Raw genomic sequence first — 17727 nt, forward strand, 5'->3', positions numbered from 1 at the left:
AAGGTTGTTCTCAACCAGTATGATAAAAGGGATGCATTTTCTTGCTGTCATGTGAAACATCTGTTGAGCGTGTGATGGACATTAGGTGCATCACAGAGATAAACAGCTGGTTACAGTAAGTGGCTGCATAGTGCTACGTGCCGCTCTGAACATAAGAAGAGAGGTTTTTAAATTGGCTAGGCAGGAGAGTGTAACATTTCTTCTGTTTCCATAGGGATACAGTTTCTTTAGCCGTGCGCATTTCATCTTTTCTGAATCATTCCTGACACACCTACCCAGGCCTGTGGACTTCTCGGCAACCGTTGGTGCCACAATTAGAAAAAAGAAGGAAAAGGTCTGGCAATGAGTATAAAACTCCAGAAGTTAGGTCAGGGAACCATACAGTGAAAGAAAATGAAAGTCAACTTAAAGTTCAAGGTTTATAAAATGATGTCAGATATTAAATGGGCAAGGTTAAATATGCACTATGGGATATGCCTAGGATGAGCACCTCCTTCCCTCTCTCCCTCCTACACACAGCTGGTCCACACTCTCCTCTAGCTGCAGACTTTACTGGGTAACAGTGACTTTCTGAAAAGCATACCACCATTGCTATTTCCCCACCATGCTCTGGTGCAATGCTACATTGGCATTCTGGGTAAAAAACAGTGGTGGGTGACTTTCCAGTTCCACTGGAAAGCCTCTGCTACCCTAAATCCACAGGCTGTAGTGTAGACACTTATCTTCTCTAAATCCTGAGAAGACATGATAATTTAGTTGTGCCTACAGTGCTATTACCTCACAATTGGCGGTGTGTAAAGGGCTGTCACATGGAGGATGGAGCAAGCTTGTTTTCTCCAGCTCCGGAGGGTAGGATCCAAACCAAATGGATTCATGTTACAAGAAAGGAGATTCTGACTAAACACCAGGAAGAACATTATGACAGTAAGAACTCTTTAACAGTGGAGCAGACTCCCACAGGAGGTGGTGGACTCTCCTTCGTTGGAGGTTTTTAAGCAGAGTTTACAGGTAAATGTATAACTTCTGCTGATAGGAATCGCAGTGTGTGGAAATAACAACACTAGTATAATGCCAGTGGTGTTATAACTACTGCCAACAAATGAAGGTGTATCTGGTACCTCTCAATGGCTCTCTCAGCCACCCTATCACAAAGGAACAGACACCGATGAGTAGTAAATGATTTGGCTCAGATCCAGTTGCCAGATTATATTGCATTGCTCTGTTTTGCAGTAGCTTAACCAACATCTGGGTAGCCTTCTCTGGCTACATTCAGAGAAGGCTTGGCACGTCTCCACCCTTTTACTAATCCATTTATGGCCAAAACATCCTGTCTGGAGTTAATTCAGCTCAGATCTATTAAGGCTGAGGAACCACACCCATAATATGACTGCTCCCACGCTTTGCTTCTCATTATATTACATTCTGGGCAGCCAGATATAGGAAAAGCCGAGGGAGATTTACTCTGTTTTTCTAGGTGTGTAATTTGGCACTGCCATAACATGATATAATCTTTTAAATCTAACATTCCTATCCAGCTGAAAACTGGTTCCTTGTGGCCCTCTGCAATAAATGAATGTTCAGGAATATACTTATGTCTTGGGAATGTAAGCAAGGGTACACCTTGGGGTGAAAATGGCTAATTCACATATACACCTTTGGGCTGGCAGAGACTGACCAGGAAAGAGACTTTGGGGTCATAGCAGATAGCTTGATACAGTTGTTGGCCCAGTATGTGGCTGCTGTGCAAAAGATGAATTCCAAGTTAGAAATAATTGGGAATGGGATTGAAGATAAAACTGCCAATATCATAACACTGTTATACAAATCTGTGGAGCAACTGCACTTGGAATACTCTACATTATTCTGGTCACTACATCTCAAAAATATACTTTAGAGCTGGAAAAGGTTCATAAAAGGGAACCAAAGTGTTTATGGGGCTGAAGAAACTCCTCTATGAGAAAAGATTACCATGTTTATTTTCTTCTTTGAGCTTGTTAGCATTAAAACAATGGGTTGAGATGTTGCTTGAAATGTGTTTTACATGCAATAGTTGTTGTGACCAACATAACACAGTGTGCAACTTACATAGTATAAATGTGTCATCATGTGTGTCATTTAAACCCCTTTTTAGGACTGTCATAATTAGTTTCCTGAAATTTTAATAATTATTAGGCCAATTAATTGTACCATACCACCAATGTAGGGCACCTTACACAATTTTACAAAAGGAAATATGTCTCTGTCTTCAGGAAGCTCACCATCAGAAAGGCAAGTCAGACAAGGGAAGGTTGACATGTTAATGCTTTTAGAAGAGATGTAATATAAATCTATGTTAATATAAATAACTTTTTAGATGACTAGATAACTTTTAAAGCTTAATTACCAGAAGCTTCAAATAGGGTGTTGTTTAGAAAAGTATAGAATTGATATTTCACTACTAGAACTCTAGCCGCTTTCTTTTTTTATTGGGTTTTATAAACAAGAATGATGTTATACATGTAGAAACATATAGTAGCTTCTGCTCAGATGTATCAAGGAGGCATGACCACCATGACTGGCTCGCCCTAGTAGGCTGAATAGGTGGGCTTATCTAGAGATACAAAAAATCACCTCAGTAACCAAAGTACAAACCTGTAAAAAGCTTGAAGGCAGTCTTGAACATAAGTGCAAATGAATTTTTCACATATTTTAAAATAAAGTAACACAGGTGCAAATAATGATAAATGTTGGGTTGAAAAGAAAGAAATCCTTAGTTTCAGAGTTACTCTTGTATAACTTGGTATGGGGGAGAATAGGGACAAAACTAGAAATAGTTGGCTCAGCCTAACATTCGCTCTGGCTGTACCTGCTGTTGGCCCCAGCGGCAGAGCATATGCCCACGCTGCCCAGGGCGGGCACACTCCGGAGGGGGGCGTGGCACAGAGGGTGCCCTCCCAGGCACAGGATAGCCGCTCGGGTGTCCAGAGCAGTGCATGCGCCCTGCAGCCAGGGGCGAAGCGAGCCACCCACAGGGGCGGAGTGAGCCCCCATGGCAGACATTCGGCGCGCTGCCAGTCTGTGACTCCCAAGCCTCCCCCAAGCTGTCAAAACGAAGGAGGAAGGGGGAGAATGCCATTGGCAAAGTGGCGCAGCTCCTCCCCCTTACCCCAATGGCTCGGGATAGGCTTGGAAGTTGTGGGCGCACAGCATGCCAAATGTCATCCCCCTCAATGAGGGCACCCAAGGTGATCCGCGCCCACCGCCCCCCTTCCTACACCCCTGGTTGGTCCCTCTGCTTTCCACTCTCCCAATCCCAATGGGCACTAGTCACCATCAGGGACACAGAGTTAAATTTGCTACCACAAGAGGTAGTGCTGACCACCAAACTGGGTGGCTTTAAAAGGTGACGAGACAAATTCATGGAGGACAAGACTATCAATAACTATTAACCATGATGAAGTTACCAGTGTCAGAGGTGCAATGCCTCTGAATACTAGTTTGTGGGGAGCACAAGTTGGGAGAGTGCTGTTGTGCTCATGTCCTGCTTACGGACTTCCCACAGCCATCTGGTTGGCCACTTTGAGAACAAAAGGTTGAACTGGATGGGAGGAACGCTTACGTTCTTATGGACAAACCATCACAGAATGCTTACAGCCTGAGTAACCACAATGAGGGGAGTGAGAGGCAGGCAGGCCAGGCCGAGGAAGAAATCTCGCAAAGGTTCTGTTATTAATTATATTCTTATTTTGCCTCTTGTCCGCTGAGCCCAGACCTGCGTACATGATTTGGTCTCCCCATTTTATCCTCACAACTGCCCTATTAATTCCTGATATAGGATTGGGAAGTTAGTCTGGATGCCATCTTTGGGTCCCCTCCAGGCCTGTGGCTTTACTTCTGTATGGTGGGATTCTGTAGAAGAAGGAACTGTTGAAGTGCTCAAGCTAATCTCTTAATTGAGTTAATGGCTCTAACGAGGTCTAAGTATCTCTTTGCATGACTAAAAACAGCTGATTGAAAAGTCAAGGCGTGTTGCTCTAGAACCCCCCCCCCTCGCTCTCTGCCTGCCCCCAGACTTCCAGAAGAAGGGATAGACCTTTCTCTTCCTCTAGCTGGTGGTAGAGTCATCCTGACTGGAAAGTGAACAATGGGTCAGAGTTGGGCTACTTCTGCCTGGAGCTGGAGTTGAGAGAACGAGGCTTGACTTCTTCTCTGTGCTGAACCCAGAGTGATGCTTTTGGAGGGGCCCTAGAGACCTAATGTAGGAACAAGTGGTTGTGTGGTCCCACTGTCAGGGATTCTTTAGCTATGATTCCTGCATTGCAGGGGGTTGAACGAGATGACCCTTCAGTCCCTTCCAACTCTATAAGAACTGTTTGGTGTTAATACTATGAGCTCCTCGACCTTATGCTCAGCCTGAATGTGTGTGTAAATAAAGCCATAACTGCTGTGGTTTGCAGGCATGCTTTAATTTTTATACTGAAATCTGAGTCTAACCAGTCAGAAAAAAAGCCCAGCACCACAGTGTTTTTTATATTTTGAGGCATGGACACAACACTACAATGACACCCTAGGGGAGGTGCCCTGCTGCGGCAATCAACCCTCAGTTGGCAAGTCCTGATTGTGTCCTTCAAAAGGTTTCCATAGTTCAGTTCAATTAATAATCTTGGCCTCTTGGTGATGTGTTCCCTTGCTCTACTATTAATATGTCACCTCCCAGTGATCCCAGTGAACAAATATTTACCTGTAATGTTTAATTGGTTTTGGCCATAGTCACGTACAGCAGTCACTCCTTTTGTTATTTGCAGCAGAGTGATCTCTCCAGATGTGTTTTTAAGAGCTAAGCTAAGCTGGAGGCCAAGGAAGAGAGCTCTGTGCTGTCAGTTGCTTAGCCCCACCAGCTTTCCTGGGTGTTGCCATAGAATGGCCCATTGTGAGCTCCCTGGCTCAGCAACTGTGCTTCCACAGATCAGGAACCAAGAGACTGGTTCAACCCACCTAACTTGCTGGGGCATAAGCCACAGCCTACCCTGCTCTGCCGCCTCTTGCGAGGAAAACAAATCCTGTTTCTTCATTCCCATTCAATGTGATGGCATATTGTAATTTCAGTATCTGCTTACAAACTTCTGTCTTGCAGTAATCCTTGAAGTCTGCAGTCTGGAGTTCTTTTTGCTTGGAAAAGTTCTCCAGTATATTTTAACACAATATCGGCTTGATTGCTAGGCATGCACATGAGTGGTGAATCAGGTCTCGAGGCAGCAGTGAATGGAGAAAACTGAGTCAAATAGAGAGAAGGTGAATATTATATGCATCCATCAAGACCAGGGCAGTATTTTTAAATGTATGACATGACCTAGTGCATATGTTTAGCTGTCACATTTCAGTTCTTTTAAGGCTCTCTGGGATGTTTTCCTAGCAAATTTTAAGGCAGGGAGGGAAGCCTCCATTCTTGAGTGGAATGTGGCCCTAGGAGATTTCCTGTGTGGCCCCCAGGTCCTCTCCAGAGAGAGAGGGAGAATTAATGAATGGTGGGTGAATGGGGTCTACCTGCATGCCAGTGTGGATGGATGGGGTGGAAGGTATGTGTGTATAAGGGTACGGGCAGCCACACCACTTTGGGGTCCAACTTTACCTGCCCCCATCATGTGGCTCCTGACACATTTCCCCAAGGATATGCAGCCTTTCAGTGGGGGAAAAGGATCTACATCCCTTCATTAAGGGGCATTTTGTCCCACCACCCTCACTTAAATCTATTTATTTGCATCACGTCAAAATAGTCATAGCTGTACTTAGATTGTAATTTAGTATTCCAAACATAGCCTTGTTTAAATATTTGGTGTGGTGGCAGGTTAGCGGCATCAGGGCTCATGCTGGAGCACTGGGAAAAACCAGTTCACTGGCCAACATTGAATCACAAACAGGAGAATCACACCAATAGGAAAAATATTTTTAAAAAATGGTTCTGTAAATCAGCTCTTAATTGCTATGTTTTCATAAGCCTGTAAATTCCTCATAAGCTTTGTTTAGTGTAAGAAACCCCAAGTACACAATGAATCATGACATTTGCATTTGTGACACTTAGAACAGAGGATTTTTTTAATAAAAAAAATTAAGAATGCCTTCCTCAGCCTAATGTCCTACTGAGGTTCAGCCTCAGCTAGCATGCCCTATTGTAGCCCAAAATATCTGGTGGGAACTGGGGTAGGGGAAGGCAGCCAGAACAGGCGACTTTTTTTTCTTGTGAAAAACAGTGGTACCTTGGTTCTCAAACTTAATCCATTCCAGGAGTCCATTTGACTCCTGAAACTGTTCAAAAACCAAGGCACAGCTTCTGATTGGCTGCAGGAGCTTCCTGCACATAAACGGAAGCTTACCTACCACATTGGTCCCTTTTCACGTGGCAATATATAAGCCATAGCAATTCAACTTCAACCCATTTTCTCCTATGACTCAGATGGATCTTTTCCAAGAAGTATTCTTCACTGCCTCGTTTAATTGTCTAAGATGCCTTCACACTGGCTTACGAGGCAGGCTTACGAGGCAGGTGTTGGCAAAGGGAACACTTCTTGTACAAACATCTGCCCTGGGCTTGCCAGTCATGAGACTTGCTTCACTTGCACAATTGTGTGGCAAACCGTTTGGGCATCTAGTTGGCCGAACACACATTACTGCCAGCTATGTAAAGATCAAACGTATCCATTCTTAAGGAAATCAGCCTTGAGTGCTCACTGGTAAGACAGATCGTGAAGCTGAGGCTCCAATACTTTGGCCACCTCATGAGAAGAGAAGACTCCCTGGAAAAGACCCTGATGTTGGGGAAGATTGAGGGCACAAGGAGAAGGGGATGACAGAGGACGAGATGGTTGGACAGTGTTCTCAAAGCTACAAACATGAGTCTGACCAAACTGCGGGAGGTAGTGGAAGACAGGAGTGCCTGGCGTGCTCTGGTCCATGGGGTCACAAAGAGTCGGTCACGACTAAACGACTAAACAACAACAACAAAATGTAAAGGAGGAAGAAAGTTCAACTTCTGTACAGTTCCTTAATACTTCTATCTCCTGGATTGTTTTTGCCTTTAGGGAAAAAATCAGTAGCAGTCCACACTGATTAACATAGTTGCATAAAGCCTAGTATTTTATGCTTAATATGGGGTCTCCAACATGGCACCCTCGGACACTCTGCTCCTCCCAATTTTTTTTTTTTTAAGAGGACTGTGCATGTATGTTTTAGTTGTTGTTTGGGGGTACTTTCTGCTCTTTTGGTCTTATGTTTTAATTATTTTGGAGTGTGCGTAGGTGTTTTGCCTGCTGATGGTGGAGTGTTACTGACCATAGCCTGCTTTCCCTTCTGTGAAACAGGTATTTTGTAGTGCCCATGACAGTTTCATGAATTTCTGAGTGCACCCCTCGATCCAAAACTATGCAAATTTACTCAGAAGTATGTTCCATAGTCCTCAATGGGACTTACTCCCAGGTAAGTGTGTACAGAAACTGCCACCATAAACAATCTGGTCACATTCCCACCACATATTTAAAAGTACTCTGACACCACTTTCAGAGTCATGACTTCCCCAAAAGAATCCTGGGAACAGTACTTTGTTGAAGGCCTTCTAATAATTCCCAGCACCCTTAAAAACTACAGTTCCCAGAATTATTTGGGGGGAAGCCATGGCCTTTAATGAGCTGTAAGAGTGCATTCCATCTACGGTGTGGATATGAGCTCTTTCTCTGTCTCTAAATACACTCTGGATTCTAGGTACTGGCATGACGCTCTGAAGAGCATTCACCACTCATTTCATTTAGCTGCACCTTGTTGCGTAGCACAGAATTACTATAAGGGAAGTATCTTGAGTAGCAAACTCAGTGACCTGCCTTGGCTGCGCTCCAAGTTTAAATTTCCACCCTGTTAGTCAGCAGTAGGTGCAACCAGTTAATGACGTCAGCGCTGTAGCCGGAGGCCCTTTTTTTTCTTAACACGTAATAATTTGCAGATGTTGGCAGCTCATCGCGGTGCCTGAGCTGAAGCTCTGTCTAAGTGCCAAACCACAAAGCACATATCATTTTTACAATCTACAATTCCTGGAACTGAGCGATGCCGTACAACAGTCAATGTAGAAAGATGAATGTGTACTCTTCCCTTTTCGGCAACTTGCCCACCGCCATTGCCGCTGCCACTGGCTGGCCCATTGAAGCAGAGGTTTCTTGCTTCACACAAGAGGGACTTTTTAAAAAATAACACAGAGCAAAATCCCTCTTGTTATTTCATCGTACTTATGGGTGTGCAATTTGTATAACCTGAATGGCAATAGTATTACTACAGGCCGATGAACAGTTGACGCAAATATGCTTTTGACTGAAGTTAGATGAAATGGTTATATCTGAGTTTTTTCTTCCTTGAACAAGCAACCCCTCCCTCCCCATATTTTTCTTTTGGCTCGAAAATTCTATATTGCAACCACTTAACACCAGTGTGGTGCCTGTGGGTGCCATGGTGCTCTTGAGGTCTTCCCTTGGCTGCCGTAAAGCCTCTTAGCCACCCAACTCGCGACCACCTTAGTTATGAGGTGGTGAAGGTGACTATCGTTTTCCTTCCTTGAAATGTATGTAGACTTGAAGGGAAAAGCTGGAAGAGTGGTGCTTGTTCCCACTTCGTCTTTCAGTTTTATGTGTTTTCAAGACTTAGATTCATTCTACTAGATCTGCTTTTAACCCAGAAGGTTTGAAAAAGTATTTGTGTGAACCTTTATGTCTCTTGGGTGGTGATGAGAGATGGGGGAGAGAACTGGCACTTGCTCAGAATCCAAATGTACCCAAAGACTTAAACAGGTTTTGTCCATTGACTTAGAAGAGGACTTTCCCTCAGGACCTATTTGGGCACCATCCAGTCAGTGTTAAGCACTATTAAGTCCCATAGATGTCACTGGGAGAGCTATGCATTAATACCCCTGGGACTTTAAAATGCACAACTTCCTTATATATCTTTAGGCACCAGGTGAAAATATTCCTCTTCAACCAGGCCTTTGGCTGAATAATATTCTATAGCCTTTTAAAATGTATTTGTGGATGCAGGGGTTATTGTTTTGTTGTTTTCTTTTTGTGCTTTCACCTTGTATTGTGAACCACCCTGAGATCTTGTGATGAAAGACAATATATATAAATCTAAATAAATAAATAACTTGGGCAGAATTGTGAGTGGAGAATACTTGCCACATCATTCCACCACCAACCTTCTTGCTTCTTTACTCATCCACGATCACTCAAGGCTGTCAATGTTGGTTTTCTGAGCCAGTCAAGAAATCCACTGCAGGCTGATGACAATGGAGGTTGAAAAGGATTTTTATAATATATTTAAATTTTGTTTTTGTTTTTTTAAGTCAATGCTGCAACCTGTTCTATCATTTGATTAGTGACTATTTGAAGAGCCAAGGGGAAGCTTACATCAGCTTGAGACTAGGGATGGAGAAGAAATTAAATTCAGTGCACCAAATCTATCAAAATTGCACGTCCCCCAAAATATGCAAATTCTGTGCAACAGTAGTGGAGATCTAACTGGTTTCCAGTGGAGGCTGGTCTATTAGAATGAATGAAGCACTGCCCCACAAGCTCCAGTCTGCCCTCAGACAGCCCTCATCTGCCTGCCTACCTGCTTACAACCAGTCCAGGGGGTGGCACATGCCTGTCTGCTTCCCCCTCCTCCATCTCAGTGTGACCCTTATAGAACTCTGTTGGAGAATGGGGAGTAAGCTAGAATTAGTTGGCTTCACCTCTCATTGGCTCTGCTCCACCTACTGTTGGCCTCCCAGCCTTCTATCCTGCTAGTCCCAGAGGGCACCTGTCACCATTGCTTATGTCTCTCCTTCCTTTCCAAATTTTCATTTACCACATTTATCATGATTCTGAATGCTGGGCAAGACCACAGTGCAGTCAAACCAGATTTCTTTGTATGACTGTAAAAGTGACCTTTCTAACAACTAAAGAAAGCTGCCACTGTTTCTCTGCAGTCATGTGCATGCTTACTCAGAAGTAAGACCCAGTGGACGCAGTGGGACTCACCTCTGAGTAAACACACCTAAAATTGCCCTAATGTGTGAATCAGGAAACATCATCCACTTCCCCTGTACTAAAAATGGCAGGTTTTATTGACTGACCCCATGAGATCCATATGGCTGTCCCTATTAATGTGAGCCAAATACTTTGCATGTTTGACTTTTTTAAAAGACCATAAAAGAAAGTGTCTAGTTAAATAGTTTGTAATTTATTTTAGCGTTTCAGTGGGAGCAGCGCTTAACGTAATGTGGAGAAGAATACTAAAGATGCAGGAGAGCTGTTGCAAATAATCTACTGTCTCCTCCTGCCCTGTTCTCAGCAAACTCATTGTGGACTGGCAATGGGGCAGGGGTGGGGCACCTCAGGTTTGGGACAGAACACAGGACTCCAGCCCTCTCTGGCCAACCTTTGGGACTCTTCCCAGGCAACAAGCTTCTGCTATTGCTTAACCAGTATGTGTCCTTGAGCTGTGGCAATGCCTTGTGTTGCCCTGGATGGAGGTGTGTGTGTCTGTAGAAAGTGGAATGTAGTTCACTGTGCAAAGGTAATAATGATACCCACCACCACCACCCCCTACCTGCATTTGCCTCTGGTACTGTCTATCTTTGTCATGTGCCCTCTGGAAAGTTGCTCAAGAAAACTTTCCCACTGCTTGCAGGGACATGCAAGAAGAGGTGTTGTGATTGTGCTTATCTTCTGAACAGGTTTCCTGTCAACCACTTCACTGGCAGACTGTCAAGCTACTATGTAAATTCCTGAATTCACAACTGACTCTACTACTCTCCATTTTATCCCCTCCCTGAGGTGAATTCTCAGCCCTTGTCTTTCCCAAATATCTGCATGTACTCTTGCCCAAGCAGCTGGCATCAGCAGCAATGCAGGGACATGACTGAATCGACCAACCAATGCTGCACATTTAACAATTTTCAAACCTGTTCAGCTGCCATTGCTTCCAACAAAGGAATTCTGGAAACTGTAGCTGCATTTCAGTTGACGTAGTTCAGATAAAACAAGTCTGATCAACCATAGCAAAAATACCATAGCAGTTAAAATGCCATAGCAGTTAAACCTGGGATGGACCAGGGAAGAGGCGTTTTGGTGGGTGGATCCAAGGCAAGGTGTGGCACAGTTGCTTAGAGTAGTCTCACTTCTGGAGGCAGCACCAGCAAGCACCAAACAGGGGACTCAATGTGTACTTCAGGCCTAACTCATAGATACAAACATTTGTCCCTTGGAATCAGTTGCCTTTAGAAATCAGCTGTGCTGTCCAAAGAAAGATGGGCATGATCATTTAAGTGCATGTAAGCGTGAGTTTGGATGCTTGAGTTCCATGTTCAATGAGATGTCATACATTTCAACTGTCCGTGTGTATCAGGGTCAGTCCCTGTCTTTTGTTCCTCATTCTGCTAAATCACAGTCCCTATTTTATTCCTATTTTTGCCTCTTGAGAACCCTATGTTGCTACTGAGGAGTTTTTATGGATGGTATTATTTCTAATTTTCTAATATATACATATTGAATTATTACTTGTCCAACTGATATGTTGTGAGGCATTGAGCACAAATAAAAGATGGTGATGATGTTAAAATATGTTTCCGTTGGAAAAGGCTTCCCCCAAAGTGTGACCTGGTTATTTTTTGGAATGGTAAGTGTTCAATTATACAAATAGTTTTATTGCCTTTTGAATTGCCAGCACATAACACTGGCCTTCACTGGCTTCTCATGCACTTCCAAACCAGGTGCAAAGTTCTTGTATTAATTTACAAGACCTTAACAGCTTGAGTCCAGGATACCTCAGGGACTGCCTGATCCCTTATATCGCTGCCCAATCATGGAGGATTTGGAGTCGGGCACTGTTAGTGGTTCTCCATGGCTCAGATGCATGACTTGTATCCACAAGAAGCTGTGGGTTCAGTGTTGTGGGTTCAGTTTTGTGAAACTCCTTCCAGTTATGCTCAGACAGGCCACCTCTCCACTGAACCTATTGTGCGTATTGACGGCTTTTTTTATTCCAGTAGGTTTTTTAATTGAACTCTGATTTTATAGTTTTTAACTCATTCTTGGTATGGTATGGTATTGGGTCTCTTGTACACCAGAGAGATCTGTGATAAACTGGTCCACAAATTGTTGAAATAGATGAAGCAAATAGTATACTAACTTTGTAATCTTTTGCATTGTTTATTTTATTGTGCGACGCTTTGGTAACTTTTTGTTTTGAAACGGTTTATGCAACTACAAATAGATAAATGACTAATGCTAGTGTCATCATGCTTGAGGGTTCAGCTCTCTTCCCAGAGCCTCCTGAAGTTTAGTCTCTAGGGAATGGATGTGCACTTCAGAACTCTAGCACTGTCATATCCTCGGGGTGAATGGGGGGAGGAGGAAGGGACACATCAAACCCCTGTTGGCCATCATCTCAAGAAGACATCACCAGTCAGTTGGGTAATTGTCGAAGATAAATGTATGTGCATTGAGCCAAAGTTACATCACTGAGTTCTGTTTCAGCTTAACTTGAGTCCATACAAGCAATCCTTTTAAGGCAAGAGTGGGGACCCAAATGTTGACGGGCTTCGCCTCCTATCATGATTACTTCAATCCAAGCTGGGTGAGGCTGATGGCAGTTGGAGTCCAGCAGCATCAGCAAGGCTATAGGTAATGAAAGTTTTCTAAAGATGAGTCTTCTCATCTTCACCAAGAAATGCTGTAACACCAATAATGGCATTATACGTAGCATCAACAAGCTTTCCACGTAGTTGACAGTGATACTTTCCATGTGCTGAATAGTCCTTCAATTGAAATGCCAGTGCTTGCTAAGTACCATTGGAATATTTCCTTGAGTGTGACTGTCTCATATGCAAAATAATTCCAGATGTATTAAGGTTAAGATCAGTGCCAAGCCAAGAGCACCCGTTGAATTGCTTTTGCCCCTGTGCCAGCAAGGACTCTGTTGGGCTTTAGGAAGAGATTTAGGTCTGTATTTATTCCATGTGCCCTAAACCAATGTGATTTGTGACTTCTGCTGCTTTCTTGGGGGCAGAGGAGAAGTTTCTCTGAAACTTCTTTTGGGGAGAGAGTTTCTGTTTACTGTACTGGCTATTGCCAGGAATGTGCAGCTTGCAGGCAGCTGCAGGGGGAGTCCTGTGCTACCGCGGACACTCCAGGATTCTTGTTGCTCTTAAGCTGCAAAAAGAAAGGGAATAAAAGAAAACTCTTGGCCACCTTGTAAGGTTAAATAAGGTAAATAACATCCCCCACCCCAAAAATGCTGGAACACTTTATCTTCCCCACCTGTGATTTTTCAGGAGGATTTCATTTTGCCTTCATCCAACCAGGAAATGATCACAAAATAATTTTTCAGTTTTCAGCACAGCTCTAATTAATAATTAGGGGGGAAACCTTCCACTGGCACTAATGGGAGCACTTTTCTAATACTAATTACTGCCGGAGGCTGGGGGCATTTTCAGCAAGATCATGCCTGGGGAAGGGAGAATAATACCTCCCCTTCCCACGCTTTGCCCCAATCCCAATCACTCCTCATCTTAGTATCATTTTTTTAAAAACAAACAAACCAAAAACACTAGGTGTGGTTATTAACCACACAATTAAAGTGAAGTCTTTGGTCCTGGGCAATGTGATTTGAAGCTGATTTATTTGCATGTACATAACTGTGTCTGCGAAGAGTGGGACAAGGGGATGCTTTGCCCCTGGAAACCCAAATAATGTATTTTTTTATTTTGATGTACACACACACACACACACCCAGTTAGCCAACAAAATGTTTAGCATGATCTCTGAGACCACTCCTATTGCGAGTGGTTGTCAGACTTGAACTCTCTGCCATTTCCTGGAGAAAAGACTTTTTGAGCTGGCAGGCAACTCAAATAAAGGCTGCTTGTTCTAATCAAATGATGCTGCTTCTACGAATGTCACAAGATTTTGAAACCCTAGAAAAGCAATGATAATGTAAACAAAGGAGTTATGGAGCCTGGCCTTGCCTTTCAAGGTACAGGTGGAGGTGGGGGCCCAGGACAGAAACAAGACATGCTGACAAGATTCCTAGGACATGGGTGATGGAAATCCTGTTCTTGGGAAGCAGGAACTTAGTGCTACTGTTTTGATTGGTAAAAGGCACAAGCGTTTTCTGGTTACTAGAGAAAAAGCAAAGAAGCAGAGCTGTTTCTGTTTGTTTTAGCTGTGAATATCTGCAACAACTTCAAAAAACAGAAGACAACTAGCGAGCCCGAGACTGAAAGTACTTCATCACTGGCTGAGTCAGTGGGCAGGAGTAATGTTGTTTGAGGCTTCTATCATGACTTGAAAAGACTAAGAACACTGAAAAAATTTCAAAGACTAGGCTAGACATTGAAGGAACTACATCAACAGAGGGGCTCTCCCAACATCCATGTACATCCTACCTGAAATGTTTAGAATTAGCACCCACACCTTAGGCTGGGGAAACTCAAAACCTTTTTTTTTAAAAAAAATAATGTTTTCATTAGTTTTCCAAATACCCCCAATAATAGCCAAATTATAAAAATAACAATTAATTCCCAAATTATACAATTATCCAAGTGCCAATCAACTTCCAATTAATACATTTTGGTTAAAGAGGCTCCCTGCATGATGGTTTGGGTGCATTTCCGATCTTATATCATTGCATTCCATAATCTTAATTAATGTCATTTACATTTCAGTTATAATAATAATCTCTTAGTTAACAGGTACATAATTAATGATTTCCATTTGTGATGTTATAATATATAAATTCATAAAGCTTCAAGTGAGGAACTCAAACTATTATTTTTATTCTGTCCTGCATGTGAAAACTGTTATATCAATGGAGATTTCACTTCTCAGCTGTTTTCTCCCATCCTGGCTTGGGGTGCAAATGAATCTCAAAGTTTTTCAGAGGTCTTATCTCTCTGTCCCTTCCTTCAATGTCTCACAACAGGCGACAGTCTGCTAGGAACCATTCTCTCTCACTAGTAAAACATGTTGCTGATCTTCGCCATTTTTCCCTCACCCTAGGTGGACAGTTTTTGAACGTGCTGAAGATTTAATACTCTTTTCCAACTCTCAGAATCTCTGCAGCGTTCAGTCAGTAGCACAAACTAATCTCTGTCTCTTTTTCGTTGTCTGTTGTTCTTAAATGAGGTGAGGGGAATTATTCTGTCTTTCCAACACAGTCATACTTGAGCTTCCCTTCCCCCTCCTTTATTCATTTCAGATCACACGCAGTTTCCATTTTTGCTTGTTGCTATCAATATTACTCCAACGTTCCTTCCCCACTTGTAAATTCTGGAGAGGATTGTGAATCATAAATATATATAAACAAACCATGGGCTTCTCTCTCCCCAACTGACTCTCACTCTGAAGAAAATCTTATCTCAATTCAAAACTTTGATTTATGTAGCTGGTATATTTGGCAGCATGTTGCTGTAGCCCTTTTCCATCACACATCGGTACTTTAAAGCCAATTAAAGAGCCAATTAAACGGAGAACCTCTGCTTCTTAATGGCGGTGCAGGAGGGTTTGGGGAAACTCAAAACCTATACCATCAGATTTTCAGCAAGTAGTCAGTCATGTACATAATGCTCTGAAACATTTTGTATAATAATAGTAATTGTAATAATAATAATTTAAAAATATTACTTTTATATCAAGCCGTGTAAAATTTATATTAGTTGGTAGGACTTCTGGGAAAAGGAGGAAAAATTCTGGCACCTGCCACTTTTTTTATTACATGCAGTACCTATTCCATTTTCCTGAAATCAATGGTTAAAAGTATACATTATAAGCTGAGATTCCTGCATTGCAGGGGATTGGACAAGATGACCGTTGGGGTTCCCTCCAACTCTACAATTCTATGATTCCATATTAAAACACACACCAGCTTTACATGCCTAGGTAGACTTGCCTAAACAGAAACATTTTAGCAAGTGCTGGAAAGAAGGTGGTGAATGCTTGTTGACATTTTCCCGACCCCAAATGAGTCTGTTGGAGGCTCTGAACTGACTACACCATTCTTCAGTCTTGATTGTAGCCAAATGAATCACCCAGCATGCCATCCCTAGTCAGATGGGATCCACCCTGTTGGGGCTGGACTCAGTTCATTTCCCTTAATAGGTTCATGAAGAGGTGCCACCTAGAATAGTTGACCAGTAATAACAGTTAATAAGATGACTTCATCTTGGGTGCTCTCAGATTCCAGGAAATGGGCAATCAACCAATTTTTTTTAGGGGTGAAAAATCTGTGCCATGTTTACTGCTGAGTTAGTGATTGCTTTTTCTCTTGGCGATTGTGCTATAGAAAGAGGTCTGGTGTAAGAGGCTTTATATCTCAAGTGTTGGCAGGATTATGCCCCTGAAGAAGCAATTTGGTTCAATACCGGAAGCTACTGACGTTGGACAGAATGCTTTAAAAACCTGGAGAGAACATCAAAGATGCTGCAAGGAGACACACTGTTCTAGGCTGGCAGGCTTTAAACTGAGCTGGATGACAGATGGCCTGGGTTAAAGGGCTATGGCAGTTGCTAGCAAAATATGACTGTTTTTGTGTCATTCGTGGGGATGGGTGACTGTCAATTTCAGTTTCTCATTTTTCTAGTCTTAAGTTCTGATCTCCACATTTTCCCATCAGTTTTTAAAAAGAAATCCTTAGGAAAATCTGCAGATTTCTAATATACACATTTTTGTACACAATTCCCCCTAATTCGCACCCTTTTGCTAGCAACTTCCTTTAATATTTATACTTCCCCTAATATAATACATTTTAATGTTATTTCCACTAATGTATGCATTTTTATGTACACGTTATCCTTTGTTGGCATACGTCTGTCTTGAGAGACAATGGAGTGCGCCTCCGGGGCTGAAGACAAACTGCTGGAGAATCACAGCGCCTGTTGCGGTTGCAGAGATCGGTAACTTGGAACTGATTCCTCCCAGCTTGTTTATGCTGCATTAGCAGCACCGAAGTTGACCTCTCTGGGGTGTAAGCCTTGGCAGTGTGCATGGAGGTCCTGGGCTGCCCAGATGACCAGACCCCCCTCTCAGCCCTGCTGCTGTGGTCCAAAGGATAGCAGAGCAATGTGTTTGGCACCAGCTTGGCTGCAGGAGTTGCTGGAAAGAAGCATTCGACCCAACCTCTCTTAGAGACACCACTGTGGATTTGTGTAGGATTTACTCCTTAGCCTCCTTTTCTTCTCCTGAAGATGTCCTGCAAGGCAATGAACATGCATTTTTAGTACATATTACTGGGCTAGAGACTGCACAGTAGATTTTAGAGAAATTCAAATTTTGAAGTATGGCTTTGTTTGGGTTCACATAATGTTCCAGGAAGTGCAAAGTAGGTAAGTTTCCCTTTAAGTGTGAACTGAACCAGATTCCTCCCCCATCCCCAGTCATTCCTCAGTTGGCCCTGATACAATGTCAGCCAGGCAAAGCTCTTCGTCTGGGTTCCTGATCACTCAGAGACCCAGTTCACACTAAAAGCGTTGTGTGATGAATGGGAGGTTGTATGTTGTGCACAGAGCCTTTCTGCATGTAAGGTATACATGTATAGGTTCTGTAGGCATGATCTGCTTCCAGGTGACTTGTTCATCCTGATGTATTTACAGGGAGATTATATTATATTGGCTGTTTAATAAGCATTCATTCTGATTTGGCTGTGAGGAGGTTACCGTAGATAGCCTTCACATCTACACCA

Source organism: Podarcis gaigeae, assembly GCF_964106915.1.
Source record: "Podarcis gaigeae genome assembly, chromosome: 4".
NCBI classification, from domain to species: Eukaryota; Metazoa; Chordata; class Lepidosauria; order Squamata; family Lacertidae; genus Podarcis; species Podarcis gaigeae.